General features: G+C 46.0%; 1 long non-coding RNA gene across 1 annotated transcript; it reads left to right on the top strand.

Annotated features, from left to right (window-relative positions):
* The first annotated feature begins 13,126 nt into the window (after positions 1-13,126).
* Positions 13,127-17,905, top strand: LOC309354354. Its single transcript, XR_014162202.1, has 3 exons — positions 13,127-13,449; positions 16,107-16,206; positions 17,676-17,905. It is a non-coding gene; the product is annotated as an uncharacterized lncRNA (long non-coding RNA).
* The last annotated feature ends 593 nt before the right edge of the window (positions 17,906-18,498 follow it).

Below are 18,498 nucleotides of genomic sequence, written 5' to 3'. Positions count from 1 at the left end.
AAGAGTCTCCTCCAGCACCATAATTCAAAAGCATCAATTCTTTGGCGATCAGCCTTCTTTATCGTCCAGCTCTCACTTCCATACATCACTGCTGGGAAAACCATAGCTTTAACTATACGGACCTTTGTTGGCAAGGTGATGTCTCTGCTTTCTAAGATGCTGACTAGGTTTGCCATCGCTTTTCTTCCAAGAAGCAGGCGTCTTTTAATTTCGTGACTGCTGTCACCATCTGCAGTGATCATGGAGCCCAAGAAAGTAAAATCTCTCACTGTCTCCATTTCTTCCCCTTCTATTTGCCAGGAGGTGATGGGACCAGTGGCCATGATCTACGTTTTTTTGATGTTGAGCTTACCAATGTAAAAAAAAAAATCTATACCCAAAGCTTTAAAAAAATATGCATTAAACATTTCCCCCTTTTTGTAATAATTTGTCCTGCATAATTCAATAATTTATTTGCCAATCTTTATCTTCTTCCTTTACATCTTTACATACAAAAAGTGGTCATATTGGTTCATTGCCTGCCAAATCCACAGTAAAACAAAAACCTCTGTTAAGATCAGCTCAACAGCTTCGCCAAATAAGTGAGTGAGCTTTTCAAGTTCTCCAGAAATCCCCATTGGACAGGGTGTTAACAATAACAGGATGTGGCGGGGTGGGGGGGGGGAGAGAGAAAAAGTTGGGCAATTGTGCAAACTCCCCAGATCTATCTATAGAATTGTAGAGTTGGAAGGGACCCTCGAGGGCATCTAGCCCAGCCCCCAGCAATGCAGGAATCTTTTGCCCAACAAAGAGTCTCATACTTGACCGAATTGATGGTTTGAACCCAACCAGGGACAGCCTAAGGCAGGAGTTGGCCTAGATGCCCGCAGGGTTCCTTCCGATTCTATGATCTTTAATACTGCTTTCCAGCAGTGTTCACAGAACAGGTGTTAAGCTAATGTACCTGTAGTTTCCCTTCTGGACCCCTTACTTAGGAACTGGTGTTACCTGGTCCACTTTCCATTTTTTATATATATAAAATAATTTTTATTAAAGATTTTACATTACAAAAAATAAAAAAACAGAAAAAAGAAAAAATATCCAACAAAAATTGTTAAAAACAATCCTTCTTTCCATCTCCTTAACTTTCATTTACTTGTTTCTCGGACCTCCTCATACCACCCTTTTTTGTATTCCAAATCAAATTATTAATTCAACAATTTCTTTCCCTCTTTTTAATACCCAAATCTTATTCTTAAATTGTTACAATCTTAGATTTTTACTTATATAAACCCATTTTTTCATATTCTTTTGACCCATCACAGCTATAAACCGCTTAGTTCCAATCCAACATTATTCTAAAATTCCTTAATTTTACAATGTCTCTGTAAATAATCTTTGAATTTCTTCCAATCTTCCTCCACTGACTCTTCTCCCTGGTCTCGAATCCTGCCGGTCATTTCTGCCAATTCCATATAGTCCATCACCTTCATCTGCCATTCTTCCAAAGTGGATAGATCTTGTGTCTTCCAATATTTTGCGAACCTGGTCCACTTTCCAGTCTGAAGGCTGGTTCTGTGGGACAAGTTACATCTTTTTCCCAAGAAGACCAGCAATTTCACATTTGAGTTCTTTAAGAACTTTCAGGTGGGTGCTATCCAGACCTGGTGATTTGTCCTTGTTTTTATGTTCCCTTCCCTTGGGTTCCCTTCCGGGGGTGGGGGAGTTAGTCCAGGAAGAAAGAATGGCAAGTATTTACAAAATGTGCAGAACACACTTGAATCCAGATAGATAGATAGATAGATGGATAGATGATAGATAGATGCCTAACAGACAGATTCATAGTACTGTACTTGACAGGAGTGGAACTGGGATTCAGGAGTCCCTAGCTTGCGCTGTCCAAAGCTATTTCACTTCATCCATCACAACAATACACACATTAAAAAAGGATCTTTGATGTTCAGGAGAAATGAAAGAAAACCATAAAGTGTTTCTGACAGGTGGGTATTGACATGCCGGTGCCACTAGGGGGCAGAGCACAAACGGGACAAAGAAGAAGAAGAAGAAGAAGAAGAAGAAGAAGAAGAAGAAGAAGAAGAAGAGGAGGAGGAGGAGGAGGAGGAGGAGGAGGAGGAGGAGGAGGAGGAGGAGTTTGGATTTGATATCCCGCCTTTCACTCCCCTTCAGGAGTCTCAAAGCGGCTAACATTCTCCTTTCCCTTCCTCCCCCACAACAAACACTCTGTGAGGTGAGTGGGGCTGAGAGACTTCAAAGAAGTGTGACTGGCCCAAGGTCACCCAGCAGCTGCATGTGGAGGAGCAGAGACGCGAACCCAGTTCCCCACATTACGAGACTACTGCTCTTAACCACTACACCACACTGGCTCTCCAGAGGTGTTGTGTCCTCCTATCTGCAAACAGAAACACGCAAGTGGGGCTTGCAGCAAAATTGTTGCGAGGAGGAATGCTCCTGTTCAGGTTTCCAGACTGTTCATTCCCATCACCGGCACTCCTCTGTTCCTCCAGCACCACAACAGTCAGGCTTCATCTGCACTCAGCATTTAAAGCAATAATACCATACCACTGCAAACAGTTGTGGCTTCCCCCCAAAATCTAGGGCAACCCAATCAGATGGGGAGGGTACAAATAATAAAATTAATTTTGTTGTTGTTGCTGCTGCTGGTGGTGGTGCTGAGGGTTAGGAGGAGACCCCTATATCATTCGCAGAGCTATACTTCCCTGCGGACTCTGGGAATTGTAACTCTGTGAGGGCCTCTTCGCAACTATCAGCCCCCTTAGCAAACTACGGGATTCTTTGGGAGGAAGTTTAAAGTGGTATGATTCTGCTCAAACTGTATAGTGCAGATGGGGCCTCGGTCATGCCTGCGGAGCATACTCTGTCCTCATAGAGTTAGGATTGTGTTTTTTTTTTATAAAATACCGTACTTTTTGGTCTATAAGGCGCACCAGACCGCAAGGCGCACCTAGTTTTTGGAGGAGGAAAACAAGGGGGGGAAAAATTCTGAATCTCAGAAGCCAGAACAGCAAGAGGGATCGCTGCGCAGTGAAAGCAGCAAGCCAATTCTGGCTTCTGGGATAGCTGCGCAGCCTGCATTCGCTCCATAAGACGTACACACATTTCCCCTTACTTCTTAGGAGGGGGAAAGTGAGTCTTATAGAGCAATAAATACGGTATATTTTGTACTTCTGTAAACCTCGCAGTTGCCCCACCTTGTGTGTGAGAAAATGAGATGTGCCTCTTCCTACCTGCCCACCTGTCTCTTTCACACACACACACACACACACACACACACACTTGCATTTCTTCAAGGCCATTTAAAATTCCCTAAAATAGCAAAGCGGGCCATTTATAACGAAGTAGCAATCAATACGTTGCGCAAAAGCACACACTTTGCCAAGCAGTGAGAAGCTCAAAGGCTGCTGATCTGAGTTCCTTTCGGATGGGAGAGCACTGGAGATGGCGAGTGCCTTTGAAATATTTGCTTTATTTACCACAGAGGGAGAAGTGGAGGTATTTGTACAACACAGGCAGAAGATCCTCACTCCAGGAGCAAGCAGGGCACTGTAGCCCATCTTCCAGAGCCTTCTAAATTCCCGGACAAGATCAGAAGCAGAATTGACAGTTCAGATTTTAGGGATTAGTGCCTGTGCAGAAACCATTTTGCAGAGATTAAGGGTGTCTCCAAATTACCAGTTTATGGAGCATTCATCCTGATTTGCTTGCACACAGTTCTCAAATAAATTGCATCATGCCTGTTCTTTATTGAGAAAACATGTTTACAGGGAGGCTATAGGATGCTGAGCATACATCCTGATTTGTTTGCACAGAAGCTGTTAAGTTATGGGTGAACATATCAGACGACACAGCGATTCTTCAAACAGCTCTTGTTTATTCACAGGCCAGGACAGAACTGAACTGAAGGGTTCAGCCAGCCTGCTTATATAGAGCTCCAGTACAACATTACTGTAACAACTTTCTAAAACTATCCAATCACTGAACGTCACTTTCGATCCCTTATTTGCATAACTATCTACAGTATCCCCCTGCTGGCCCAAGGTGAGAACTTCAATACATAACAGAGGCAATATGTCTTTGCACCCCTCAGTCATTACCCCACACTTTTCAGTGTATCTCCCCACTTTCCTAGTCACAAGTAGACTGGTGGGGGGGTGTAACTGGATTTGATGTGCCAGAGCAACAAACACTTACCCCCATATATGCCCACTCAACCACTTCAATCAGTGGAACGGGCACTGATTCAGGTGCTTATTCCACTCTTGTAAGCAATCCATCTTTTAGTGTGGCAGCAGCTAGACTTTGGAACTCCCTGCCACTTGACACTAGGCAGCCACCTTCACCGTAACCTTTTCAGCTCCTGCTTAAAACATTTTTCCTTAGACAAGCCTGTTGGTTTTAATCACTTTCTGAATATTTTCAAATACATGTTTTTAACTGTTCCCTTTAAAAAGGTATTTTTTATCTTACAATACAGTCACTGCAAAGAAAAGAACAGACCCTCCAGGTGCCCTCTTTGTTCCAGGGACAGTCCTGGATATACAAAAGCCATCCTGGTTTCTGATTTGAGCCCGGAACATCCTGCTTTTCCTTAAAGGTAAAGGGACCCCTGACCATTAGGTCCAGTCGTGGCCGACTCTGGGGTTGCAGCGCTCATCTGGCTTAACTGGCCAAGGGAGTCGGCATACAGCTTCCGGGTCATGTGGCCAGCATGACTAAGCTGCTTCTGGCAAACCAGAGCAGCGCATGGAAATGCCGTTTACCTTCCCACCAGAGCAGTACCTTTTTATCTACTTGCACTTTGACTGCTTTTGAACTGCTAGGTTGGCAGGAGCAGGGACCGAGCAACGGGAGCTCACCCCGGGGAATTGAACCGCCGACCTTCTGATCGGCAACCCAAGAGGCTCAGTGGTTTAGACCACAGTGCCACCCGCATCCCTGCTTTTCCTTAGGATGTTCCTATTTAACTGTTCTTACCTTACAGTTTTATTTTATACATTTTATATATATTTTCTAAAGCCTTTCGAGGTTTTTCTTGCAATCAAGCGGTATATGCATTTCACTAAATAAATAAAAGAAATCGCACAGACCTAAATATCTGGTATGCGATTGGAACCCCTCCTGCAAAACAAACATTTTTTTGAGGCAATACAACCGGAAAGCACTAGATGGCGCCATTGGCAAATGCTTTCGTTGAACCGTCCGCTTTCTATTTGAGACAGAATGTTTTTTTAACAAACAAAAAAAACCAGGTGCATCCTAACAACTGCTTTGAATGTGCCTAATTTAGCTGCCGCAGTGCAAACAGATCGATGCTCTGCTGAGTTTGAGCAATGCCATGTCTGGGGCTGTGAGCAAGCGATGCCTTTTGGGAATGCACTGATATACGAAAGGTAGCAAAAGAAACATGATGATCCCTTGGGTCAGCTGTTTCTATTTCCCCAAAGACTCCCCCCCCCCCAGTAAACATAACCTTCAGTAAACATAACCCTCAAACCAAGGGCTGAAGGAGTGTCTCCACCCCCATCGTTCAGCCCAGACACTGAAGTCCAGCTCCGAGGGCCTTCTGGCGGTTCCCTCACTGCGAAAAGTGAGGTTACAGGGAACCACGCAGAGGGCCTTCTCTGTAGTGGCGCTTGCCCTGTGGAATGCCCTCTCATCAGATGTCAAGGAAATAAACAACTATCTGACTTTTAGAAGACATCTGAAGGCAGCCTTGATTAGGGAAGTTAAGTGTGATGTTTTTAATATTCTGTTGGGAGCTGCCCAGATTGGCTGGGGAAACCCAGCCAGATGGGCGGCATATAAATAATAAATAAATTATTATTATTATTATTATTATTATTATTATTATTATTATTATTATTATTATTAGACTACGTACAAACAAACCTCAGTTGTTGCTTTTGCTGTCGCAGATTATTCAGAGTTCTTTCCTTGGTACTTACTCGTTCAACTCTGTACCCTATGACTCTATTCTGTGCCCCACACAAGAAGGGACTGTGTGTTTCAGATACCTGACTGGCCTCAAAACAGAATTCAGCCTGAGTTTCAGAAGACCAAAACAGCAACAGTGTTAAACGGGGTAAATGCCTTCCCCCAGGCAAACGAGCATCCACAGTGCACTCGAGGACATATCTAAGTGGAAAAAAATCAAGGAGGTAAGTGACAAGTCAACCAGATGATCATCGCTTTAACCAGCGTCCCACAGTCTCAAAAAGGCAGCTGAGACGTGCAGCTTCCATTTCTGCATCTCAATTGTAGTCCATGAACAGCTTCCAGGTGGCAAAAAAAAGTCCATTGATTTTGCTTTGCCTTTGGCCAATTTTTATACTGAACGTCAGTTTTTCCTCCCAGAGCAAAATGATTTAATAGTCTGTGGAGCCATAACTCAAAAGTCCATTTGTCTACTGGTTTCCAACGTTTTGCAATTTCCAGGCATGCTGCTAATAACAAAAAAGGGTATTAATGTTTTATATACCAGGTCTTCATTTCCTCCCTTCTCTTTTCTCACTAGAAAAAAACAAAACAGAACAGAACAGGTTAAGTTTTACTCCGAGTCGACCCATCGAAATCAATGTACCTCCTAGTGGTTCAGCAATAAAGTTGCTGGCGCATTTGCAAAGCTAAGCAGGGTCCAATATGGTTTCAGATTGGATGGGGACCATGTGCTAAGATTTCCTGCATTGCAGAGGGTTGGACCATATGGTGCTTAGGGTCCCTTCCAACTCTATGATTCTATGACTTGGCAGCCCATTGGCTTGATCCAACTGGCTCTTCTTGCATTCTGGAACTGGGCTGTCTCACATTCACGCTACCTGCACATTTGAGCCGCTTCCTGGCTTCCTTCCTGTCCTCTGAAGCAGAGAACCAGTCTGTTCTGGGCTGAAACCACACCATACAAGGATCTCTCCATAGCAGCATCCCAAACAGACACATTCCAAAGGAGTGATGCATCGTTTTGACCCAGAAGCTGTGATTTCATTTCTAAAAAGAGATGCTGAAACCCACCAGCTCCATTAAACCCCAAAAGCTCTGCATAAACAAGATCTCTTTCGGCAGCGTGTGGACCACAGAGGCAGGCTTATTAGGGCAAACGGGACCCTGCCCTACCAACGTCCGTCGCTCCTCATTCTTGCCTTACCTGCCTGCCTTCTTCCTGGAGAGATGCCACCTGCCCTACTCAGCTAGAAAGAACAATATTGTGCTCCTCCTGGAGTAGCTTGTCCACCTTTGGCTCCCTGTCCCAAACTCAGCTTTCACCTGTAGCTCCTAGAAGCTGCCAGCATGCGACAGCAGCCACACCATGGGAAACGGCTTTGGCTGGCCGGCTAAACCAGGAGAAGGTAGCCAATGGGTCTCCAACCCTCAATGAGAAGTGTTATGTACTGAGGTTCTCACCCTGGGCCAGCAGGGGGATACTGCAGATAGTTCAGGTCCACATATGCAAATAAGGGATTCACCAGTGATTGGATAGTTACAGAAAGTTGTTACAGTTACGTTGTACTGGAGCTCTATATAAGCAGGCTGACTGAACCCTTCAGTTCAGTTCTGTTCTGGCCTGTGAATAAACAAGAGCTGTTTGAAGAATCGCTGTGTCATCTGGTATGTTCACCCACAATTTAACAAGAGGGATTTCCCCTGCATGCAAAGACAGGCTCCAGCAGAATGAGCGGACAAGAGCAATAGAGCCAGTGTGGTGTAGTGGTTAAGAGCAGTAGACTCGTAATCTGGTGAACTGAGTTCGCTTCCCCGCTCCTCCGCATGCAGCTGCTGGGTGACCTTGGGCCAGTCACACTTCTCTGAAGTCTCTCAGCCTCACTCACCTCACAGAGTGTTTGTTGTGGGGGAGGAAGGGAAAAGGAGAATGTTAGCCGCTTTGAGACTCCTTCGGGTAGTGATAAAGCGGGATATCAAATCCAAACTCCTCCTCCTCTTCTTCTTCTTCTTCTTCAATAGTGGGTCCAACGGCCAAGAACATTCTGCAGAAGGAAGTGAGGAACAAGTGGAGCTCCTCCACCTGGGAAGGGAGCCCATCTAGGAAAGGAAACGCTCTGATCCTCAACCTCCTCTGCCTTGTGGGGTATCTTCGGGAGGAGAAACAGCTCAGGAGTAAACACTACACAAATCCAGAGTAGAGTCCCTAAGACAGTTGGATGTCGCCTTGTATGCTTCCTTCTGGCAACTCCTGCAGCCCAACTGGTCCCAAACATCTTGCTCTGCTTTCCTTTGGACACATCAGCGAGGCAGAGAGGGAGGTCTTGTCTCTGAGCAGCCCAGGGCTGCCATACACACTTGCCCAGGTTTGTGCACCAGGGATGCCGCTAACACGGTGCTTTGACTTTACCGCTCATTGTCTCTCGAGACCAGGGGTCAGCAAACCTTTTCAGCAGGGGGCCGGTCCACTGTCCCTCAGACCTTGTGGAGGGCCAGACTATATTTTTTGGGGGGTGGGGGAATGAACGAATTCCTATGCCCCACAAAAAACCCAGAGATGCATTTTAAATAAAAGCACACATTCTACTCATGTAAAAACACGCTGATTCCCGGACCGTCCGTGGGCCGGATTTAGAAGGCGATTGGGCCAGATCCGGCCCCCGGGCCTTAGTTTGCCTACCCATGCTCAAGACAGATGGGTGCCAACAACTGCAAGTTAAATTATCGACCAGTCTATGGATGTTCGCAATGCAGCATGCAGGCTTTGGCGTTACACAGAACTCTTCTTTCCGGCCAAGATCTGTGTAACCTGGTCACATTGCAGTCATTGATGGAGACCGTCTGTCTAATGCAGGGGTGGGCAAACTTTTGTTAATCTCTTTTTTAAAAAATAATATTTTTTATTAATTTTAACATATCAATTATAACATGTACCACAAAACTTATCACCTACACAATATTTTTAGACTTCCATCAGCACCTCTGATGATCCACCGTTTTAACCACTTCTTATGCATTTCTTAACTTTATATTGCCTTTACATCTCTTAACAAATCATCCTCCCCCTTGTCCATTTTTACAATACTTCTAATAATACTCCTCACAAAACCTCTTGCAACCCTACAAACGCCGTCTGTTCTTCACAATTACTTTTCAAATAGTCCGTAAATTTACTCCAGTCTTCCGTGAATTTCTGGTCTCGCCAGTTTCGAATCCTTCCTGTTAGTTTATCCAGTTCTGCATAGTCCATTAACTTCGTCCTCCATTCTTCAATCGTCGGTAACTCTTCTTGCTTCCATTTTTGGGCCAATAATATTCTTGCTGCTGTTGTTGCATATAAAAAGAGCTTACATTCCTTTCTATTTATGTCACTCCCCACAATGCCCAACTTTTGTTAATCTCTTAGGGGTATCTGCTGGTTGTGGATGGGATTGGGTTCCCTTTTCTTGGTGCCAAGCAAAGCGTGGGGAGAGGAACAGAACACACTTGCCAGAGGTCTGACTGAGAGCATGAAGAGTGCTTTAGAAATTAGTCCACCAGCCACTTGAAACTAGTCCAAGAGCCACAGGCCGCCCACCTCCTGGTCTAATGGCAGGCAGCTGCTGTAGAATCCTAGAAGTGCAGCGATGGGTCTCAAGGGTCATCCAGACCAACCCCCTGCAAGGCAGGAATTGCAGCTAATCACTTGGCCCTTTCCTGAGTCCTGCCACCTGCCACCACTTCAGATCCGGTTATCAGGCAACTTCATATGCTCAGCTTGGATCAGGATCCTAGAATCACAGAACTGTAGAGTTGGAAGGCTCATCTAGTCCAAGCTGGAATCTCAGCTAAAGAATCCCTGGCAAACGGTGACTCAACCATTGCTTAAAAATCTCCAGTGAAGGAGAGTCCACCACCTTACAAGGGCTTCGAAGAGCTCTTACGTGTCAACCTCCTTCTTAAATTGTGCTGCCCAGAATTGGACACTGTATTCCTTTTTTATATATACTAATTTTATTGCTTTTTCATTTTTATCCTAATCACAGTTTCAATACACAATACAATAAATTCAAGCATTGCTCTAGCAGAGCATCGACCTCCCCCCGCCCCTCTTTCTGACTTCCATACATAATTACTTATTTCTTAGCATTTCTATAACCACTTTTTTTTACCTTCTCTCTTATTTTTGTATTTCCCCTTATTAAATGCAAATCAGTTCCATATATTCTCATTACAAAACATTTCAACTCATTCCTACAAACGTTTTCAGATGTTTACAATGTTCTTTCATATATAATATAAATTTGCTCCAGTCCTTCTGAAACAGTTTGTCGCACTGATTCAGGATCTTCCCCATCAACTTTGCTAACTCTACGTATTCCACCATCTTGCTCCTCCAATCTTCTAGTGTTGGAGGTTCCTGCAGTTTCCATTTCTGAGCCAAAAGTATCCTTGCAGCCGTTATGGCGTACATAAACTAATTCACATCCTTTTTCTGAATTTCATCTCCAATTATACCTAGCAAAAACGCCTCCGGATTTTTATTGAAATTGCATTTAAAAACCTTTTTTAATTCGTTATATATTATGTCCCAGTAGGCTTTCACCTTAGTACACATCCATCACATATGAAGGAAATTCCCTTCCTTCTCCTTACACTTATAGAATCATAGAATAGAATCATAGAATCATAGAGTTGGAAGAGACCACAAGGGCCATTGAGTCCAACCCCCTGCCAAGCAGGAAACACCATCAGAGCACTCCTGACATATGGTTGTCAAGCCTCTGCTTAAAGACCTCCAAAGAAGGAGACTCCACCACACTCCTTGGCAGCAAATTCCACTGTCGAACAGCTCTTACTGTCAGGAAGTTCTTCCTAATGTTTAGGTGGAATCTTCTTTCTTGTAGTTTGGATCCATTGCTCCGTGTCCGCTTCTCTGGAGCAGCAGAAAACAACCTTTCTCCCTCCTCTATGTGACATCCTTTTATATATTTGAACATGGCTATCATATCACCCCTTAACCTCCTCTTCTGCAGGCTAAACATGCCCAGCTCCCTTAGCCGTTCCTCATAAGGCATCATTTCCAGGCTTCTTTTGGACACCGTATTCCAAGTGTGGTCTGACCAGGGCAGAAGAAAACAGTACTATTACTTCCCTTGATCTGGACATTCTGCTTCACTTGATGCAGCCTGGAATTAGATTAGCTTCTTTGCTCTTGCATCACACTGTTGACTCACGTTAAGCTTGTGCTCTACTTAGACGCCTACATCCTTTTCACATGCACAACTAGCAAGCCAGGTGTCCCCCATCTTATATTTGTGCATCTGGCAATTCCTGCCTGGGTATACGACTGTGATGGCCTGGGATTCAGATTCAGATGCTGAACCTGAGGAATCCCAGCCTGCACAGGATTCCCCACTTCCAGAACCAGCTGAGCCGGGGCTGGGGCATGAGCCTGAAGGGTCCTCACCTGTGCTGGGTCCTCAGGTGCAGGCACCAGCTGAGTCTGCTCTGGCTCCGGAGGTGATGAAGAACCCATTGCCTGCAGGTGCTCCACTCTCAGCCCCGTCAGAGGAAGCTGAGGTTGCCTCTGGGTCCGGTAACCCTCCAGCCTCTCCTGAGCTCAGGGCAGAGAGGCGGAGGGAATTTAGTTCCTGCAGGAGGAGTACTCGCCTCCAGGCCAGGAGAGTCACCTGTGGACCGGGGCCGCCCTATGCCTCGGGGCAGATAAAAGCCAGCCAGCCCCAGTCCCAGGGAGCAACATTGTTGGTCGCCAGCTCCTGCCTGAACCCTGCCCTGCACCCAGCTTCAGCTTTTATGGACTGCCTCCATATTGCTCCTTCGACCACGGACTGGACTTGGACCTCGCCTCTCGGTTAACCCACGGAACCAGCACGGCGACCGTACATGCAGCAGCGAAGGAAGCTTCTTGGGCACCTAGGGTGGCACGGCCATAGGGGAGGGGCAAACCACCCATGGGGCAGGGTGGTGCACCCATAGGGACCGGACAGCCTACGGCTGGGGGGGAGGCAGCGGGTGGACAGCGCAGAACCTGCGGGGACCCAAGACATGTGGCTCAGGCACGCTGTAGGCCCTGAGGTGAATGCCACTGTCCATTTTGTCACCCGTGTCAGGGTGACACCCGGGGTAGACCATTCCCCCTCCCCCGCTTACATGTGTCTCTCATGAAATTAATTTTGTTAGTTTGGGCCCAGTTCTCCAGTCTGTCATGGTCATCTTGAATCCCAATCCTCAGTTACACAGAACCCTGCCTTGGCCTGAGGATGATAGGAAACCAGCCCTGTGGAAGTGAATTTCCATGGAGGTTATGGAGCTAATTAGGGTTGCCATACACCCGGAATTTCACGGAGATAGTTGGAGTAAAAGGTAAAGGCAAAGGATCCCCGGACAATTAAGTCCAGTCAAAGGCAACTATGGGGTTGTGGCGCTCGTCTCACTTTCAGGCCGAGGGAGCTGGCGTTTGTCCACAGACAGCTTTCCAGGTCGTGTGGCCAGCATGACTAAACCGCTTCTGGCGTAATGGAACACCCTGACGAAAGCCAGAGTGCACGGAAACGCCGTTTACCTTCCCACTGCAGCGGTACCTATTTATCTACTTGCACTGGCATGCTTTCGAACTGCTAGGTTGGCAGAAGCTGGGACAGAGCAACAGGAGCTCACCCTGTTGCGGGGATTCGAACCGCCAACCTTCCAATCGGCAAGCGCAAGAGGCTCAGTGGTTTAGACCACAGCAGTTGCGATCCGTGTCCAGGGAGAAATTGCTGAAGTGTCCTGGAAAGTCCTGACGTATGGCAACCCATGTCAGAAGTGTAGATTTTGGTGAATTTCTTTAAAAACAGCTCAAAAGCTTCAAAGGCTTAAGAACGTTTGTGTCTGGATTTTCACTTCTTGAAATATGGCAAACCTACCCCTGGATCCAACAGGGCTCTGCCTTGCTCTTGTTTTAGGGGTTAGGGCTTGGGGAATCCACACCAGAGCTTGAGTTCAGTCGGGGGGGGGGGGGGAATAGAGGTCTCAGAGGTCTGGGAAGGGGGAAGTCTTCTGGACAGGGTTAAATAACTAACCAGAAGATGGGGAAAGGGGGTGGGCTCAGAGCAGGGGACACTGACAAGACTGGGAGGAGCAAAGAAGAGAGCAGGAGACATAAATTGATGCACTTGTAGCTTTTGAGCTCTGCAAGGAGAGAGAGAGGGAGAGAGAGAGAGAGAGAGAGAGAGAGAGAGAGAGAGAGAGAGAGAGAGAGAGAGAGAGAGAGAGGAAGGAGAGACTGCGGGAGAAGCAGCAGCTTTCCCCCTCTTTTAAAACTCCCTTGCTTTTCTGATTACTGGCAAAAGACAGTGTCGAAGGAGGGATCATCAGGCAGGCAAGATGGGCACTCTCAAGCTACTCTTGGCTCTGATCTTCCTATCTTTGCAGATGTTTCATTTCGAAGGGGAAGCAGTGGTTATGCCAGCATCGCAAGAAGAGGAGGCCTCTTTGAGAGACCTAGCCCCCAAGGTAACTTTGGGTTACTCCTGGATTTGGGCACGGGAGGTATTTCGTGAGAGCACGGGCTTAACTGTCAACTTTCCTCTTTTTCTTCTCGTTTCTTTTTTGCCTTGTATCGCTTTGTTCCTCTACCATCGAAATTCTTTCGATAACACATTAATGGCAGCTCAGGGTCAAGTCCTATTGAAATCAGTGGGGCTCCCTTTCTCAAGCGAGTGGGGTTTGGATCACAGCCTCGGGGTTCGTGGTATTAAAGACTGAGAGACTGAAGGAATGAAAGTAGTGGTGAATTTTTTGATGGGTGTATTTTACTGCAAATGTGGGGAAACAGAACATCAGGACTGATAACATTCTCCCCTCCCCGCAACCCTCCAGGATGATTTTTAAGTATTTAAATAGATTAATACATTAATCGATTTACTGGACAAATCAACACTCTGTGCAATAAATTCTACACCTGCTAATATGAAAAAAGGGATATAAGGTCAAATAATTATATATTTATGCTCTACTGTCTAGCATAATAGCTGGCAAGGTGACTTACCAAAATTTCAAATCATTATTTTTGGGCATCCGGGAGTGTGTAAATTATAAATAGGATGCTTTGCACAGTCAGTTATGACAAGATAGACCTTTGTGCATGTTCTTTAAACCACTGGTGATGTTTCGTGTTGTTGTTGTTGTTGTTTAATTGTAAGCTGCAGTGAAAGTCCTCTGAGTGAAACTTGGGATATACAGTGGTACCTCAGGTTACAGACGCTTCAGGTTACAGACTCTGCTAACCCAGAAATAGTACCTTGGGTTAAGAACTTTGCTTTGGGATGAGAACAGAAATTGTGCTACGGCAGCAGCGGGAGGCCCCATTAGCTAAAGTGGTGCTTCAGGTTAAGAACAGTTTCAGGTTAAGAACAGACCTCCAGAACAAATTAAGTTCTTAACCTGAGATACCACTGTATGACTGTTTGAAAGAAATCGGTCGCTGTGTTTCACTTTGGCTGTGGTGTGCAAGGAGCTCTGCTGTTGACAGTCATGTAGGAAATAATCTTACATGCTAGGCAGCTGTGAAACACAAAAGAGGTCAACCAAGAGGTTGCCTTAAACAGTTGTCATCAATACAGAAGGTGGGACACTTTTGAGTTACAAAGAACACCTGATCAGGTGGATCAGGTGTGCTGTGCTGTTCGGAAGGTTACATACTTTGAACCCGGAACCAGTGCCTAACCATGCCTGGCACAAAACACAAGGCACAGAGGTACTGTGTACATTCCCACATTGATAAACATTGCATTTTCATGCCCCAGGCTCTTTTGTACAATATCCTCCTGCCTCAGGGCTGGAGAACCTGTTATGCGCCATTTGCACCACCCATTAGAAACACTCCTGCACCACTTTAACAGCCATGGATCAGCATCCTGGGAACTGCAGTTTGTTCAGGGTGCAGGCCTCACAGAGCTACAACTCCCAGCACCCCTCAGGAGTTCCCAGGATTTGCCTTGCCTTCTAAACATAGCTGTCAACTTACAGATTTGAAAATAAGGGACCGGCAGTCTTGAAAATAAGGGATCAGCAGCCAAAATAAGGGATCAACAATTACCATATTTTTTGCTCTATAAGACTCACTTTTTCCCTCCTAAAAAGTAAGGGAAAATGTGTGTGCGTCTTATGGAGCGAATGCAGGCTGCGCAGCTATCCCAGAAGCCAGAACAGCAAGAGGGATTGCTGCTTTCACTGCGCAGCAATCCCTCTTGCTGTTCCGGCTTCTGAGATTCAGAATATTTTTTTCTTGTTTTCCTCTTCCAAAAACTAGGTGCGTCTTGTGGTCTGGTGCGTCTTATGGAGCGAAAAATACGGTACTTTGATAAAATACATATTTTGTTGCGTGCAAATGGCTTTAGATACCTATTAGGTCCATAAATTATCATATAGCATATATTCAACACAAAAAAGCAACAATTTGTTGTTGACAAAGGACAGCTGGACATAGAAAGGGCCCCATTACCTTCAGTAGCTTATTTAAGGGACATCATCAATAAGGGACAGCAGCAGGACATGGCGCTGGGATAAGGGACTGTCCCGCCAAATAAGGGACGCTTAACACCTATGCTTCTAAAGTGGTCCAAGAGTGCAGTGTGTATGTGCATCCAAATGCAGCTGGACTCCCAGCTCTTACCAGCTCCAGCCAGCACAGCCAATGGTCAGATATAATAGGAGCTGACATCCAGCCGTATCTCACGGGAGGCACAAATTTAGCACCCATGTCCCACGGGGTCCTGTTTCTCAGATATGTACTTGCCCTAGCTTAGAGAGCTAGAAGAGGCTGTGAGCACACAATTGTTCTGGCTTCCACTTGGCAGTGGCAACCCTGGATATCTTGTCTGTGTTACCAGAATGGCTAGATGACTGTGCTTCCAGCTTTCCTGTGCCTTGAGCAGCAGCTCCACCTACAGAGATCAGCTTCCCTGGATCAGGTATGATGGCACGTTCGTGCCATGAGGTCTAGCAACTTGCTTCTTGAAAACATGGAGAACCTGCGTCTGCTGTGCAGATTCCAAGAAATAATCAGGAGGTGTGATCCTGGCCTCATTCCTTGGGGTGCTTCTCGAGAATGAGTTCTTGCTTGTCTTTCAAGCCACTCCTAAGTCAAAAAACCCTCTGGCCTTTTCCAGGATGACCGTCTGCAGAGGAGAGCCTTCCAGGACTTTGCTGACTTGGTGAAGAGGGGAAAACTCCAGCAGTTCTACGGCTTGATGGGGAAACGGGCCAGAGGTGAGTAAGGAGTCCTTGCAAGTCGGCCTTATAGAATAGAATCATAGAATCATAGAGTTGGAAGAGACCACAAGGGCCATCGAGTCCAACCCCCTGCCAAGCAGGAAACACCATCAGAGCACTCCTGACATATGGTTGTCAAGCCTCTGCTTAAAGACCTCCAAAGAAGGAGACTCCACCACACTCCTTGGCAGCAAATTCCACTGTCGAACAGCTCTTACTGTCAGGAAGTTCTTCCTAATGTTTAGGTGGAATCTTCTTTCTTGTAGTTTGGATCCATTGCTCCGTGTCCGCTTATCTGGAGCAGCAGAAAACAACCTTTCTCCCTCCTCTATGTGACATCCTTTTATATATTTGGCTATCATGAACATGGCTATCATATCACCCCTTAACCTCCTCTTCTCCAGGCTAAACATGCCCAGCTCCTTTAGCCATTCCTCATAAGGCATCATTTCCAGGCCTTTGACCATTTTCGTTGCCCTCCTCTGGACACGTTCCAGTTTGTCAGTGTCCTTCTTGAACTGTGGTGCCCAGAACTGGACACCGTACTCCAGGTGAGGTCTGACCAGAGCAGAATACAGTGGCACTATTACTTCCCTTGATCTAGATGCTATACTCCTATTCATGCAGCCCAGAATTGCCCTTTCCATTGATAATTTCCAGGGAGTTTGCAATAAGCAATAAAAAGACAATAGTAACAGAAATTTCTGCTATGTGACAAAGAAATTCAATAATCACAAGTGTTGATCTGCTCAAACAAATAACTTAATTTGTTTGCTTGTATTTGGGTTAGTAGTGATGTTATTGGGATGTGGGTTGCACTGTGGGTTAAACCACAGAGCCTAGGGCTTGCTGCTCAGAAGGCCGGCAGTTCAAATCCCCGCGATGGGATGAGCTCCCGTTGCTCAGTCCCTGCTCCTGCCCACCTAGCAGTTTGAAAGCACGTCAAAGTGCAAGTAAATAGGTAGAACGGCGTTTCCGTGCGCTGCTCCGGTTCGCCAGAAGTAGCTTAGTCATGCTGGCCACATGACCCGGAAGCTGTACGCCGGCTCCCTCGGCCAGTAAAGCAAGATGAGCGCCGCAAGCCCAGAGTCGTCCACGACTGGACCTAATGGTCAGGGGTCCCTTTACCTTTACCGGTGTTATTATCAGAGGCTGATTTAGGGGAGCGTGACTGATTCTCCTGCACTGGGCACCGTAACAATGACTTACAACGTAAGGAGAGAGGCATGGGACGGGAGGTGCCAAAATTTGGTGTTGCACAGGACCCTGCTAAAATTTGAAAGCACAAAGTCTGCCACTGGTTATTATGCTCCTAGTGCTTAGAGTGAATTTGTCTAAATAGGTCAAGCATTGTTGTTGTTATGGATTTTTATTGAGAGCAACATCTTTGCCTCAGGCAAGACAAAAAATTACGTATTTTGTGTTTTTATTTTTTTGCTGATCCCCAATTTCTTCTCTTCTCCCAGAGCCAACACAGGAACGGCCAAGCAGAGAGCTACTTCCACCTTGGGCATCTTAAGCGAGATCTGCTACTTGGTACCATTTCCTCCGCTGCTCTACAGCCCCTGTGGATATTACGTCGCCTGTTTCTCGAGTAGCCAAGAATGGCAAACATTTTGGGTGTTTTACAGTTCCCATTATATCTCCTTTCATTGTTAAGCACCAGCCTGGTAACATAAATGTGTTTGCGAATCTGTGGGCTGTCTTTGCTTTCTCTGCACCACGTTCTTGTGAAATAAAGCCAAGATGGAGCGGTGGCAGGTTTTTTTGTTTTGTTTTGTTTTCAAGTCCATCGTAGTGTTTGTGGCTTTAAATGGGGTTGGCAGTGGCGACTGGCATTCATTGGGACTGGTCAGGTGACGAGTGGGTCAAGCCAGTGACAGGTACAGTCAACTAATTCCAAGTCTTGTCTGCCGCCTGTTCTTTGCTGAGTTTTGCAAGGACTTGACTCAAAATTAAGAAGTTGGCAGATAATAGCCTTTGTCGCGCAGAACTAGTTGTCAGGTGGCAGATAGGTGGGGACAGATTGAGGTACTGGTAGGTGCTCCATTGTTTCCATTAGACCAGCCACCACTGGGGTTGAGAGTAGCAGTAATTATTATTATTATTATTATTGTTATTACCCTGCCCATCTGGCCAGGCTTCCCCAGCCACTCTTGGCGGCTTCCAACAGGATATTAAAAACACGATAAAACATCAAACATTAAAAACTTCCTTAAACAGGGCTGCCTTCAGATGTCTTCTAAAAGTCAGATACAGTGGTACCTCGGGTTACATTTGCTTCAGGTT

Source organism: Podarcis melisellensis, assembly GCF_964234715.1.
Source record: "Podarcis melisellensis genome assembly, chromosome: 13".
Classification (NCBI taxonomy): Eukaryota; Metazoa; Chordata; class Lepidosauria; order Squamata; family Lacertidae; genus Podarcis; species Podarcis melisellensis.
Note: the sequence above shows the minus strand (reverse complement) of the source record. Positions and strands in the feature narration are given on the sequence as shown.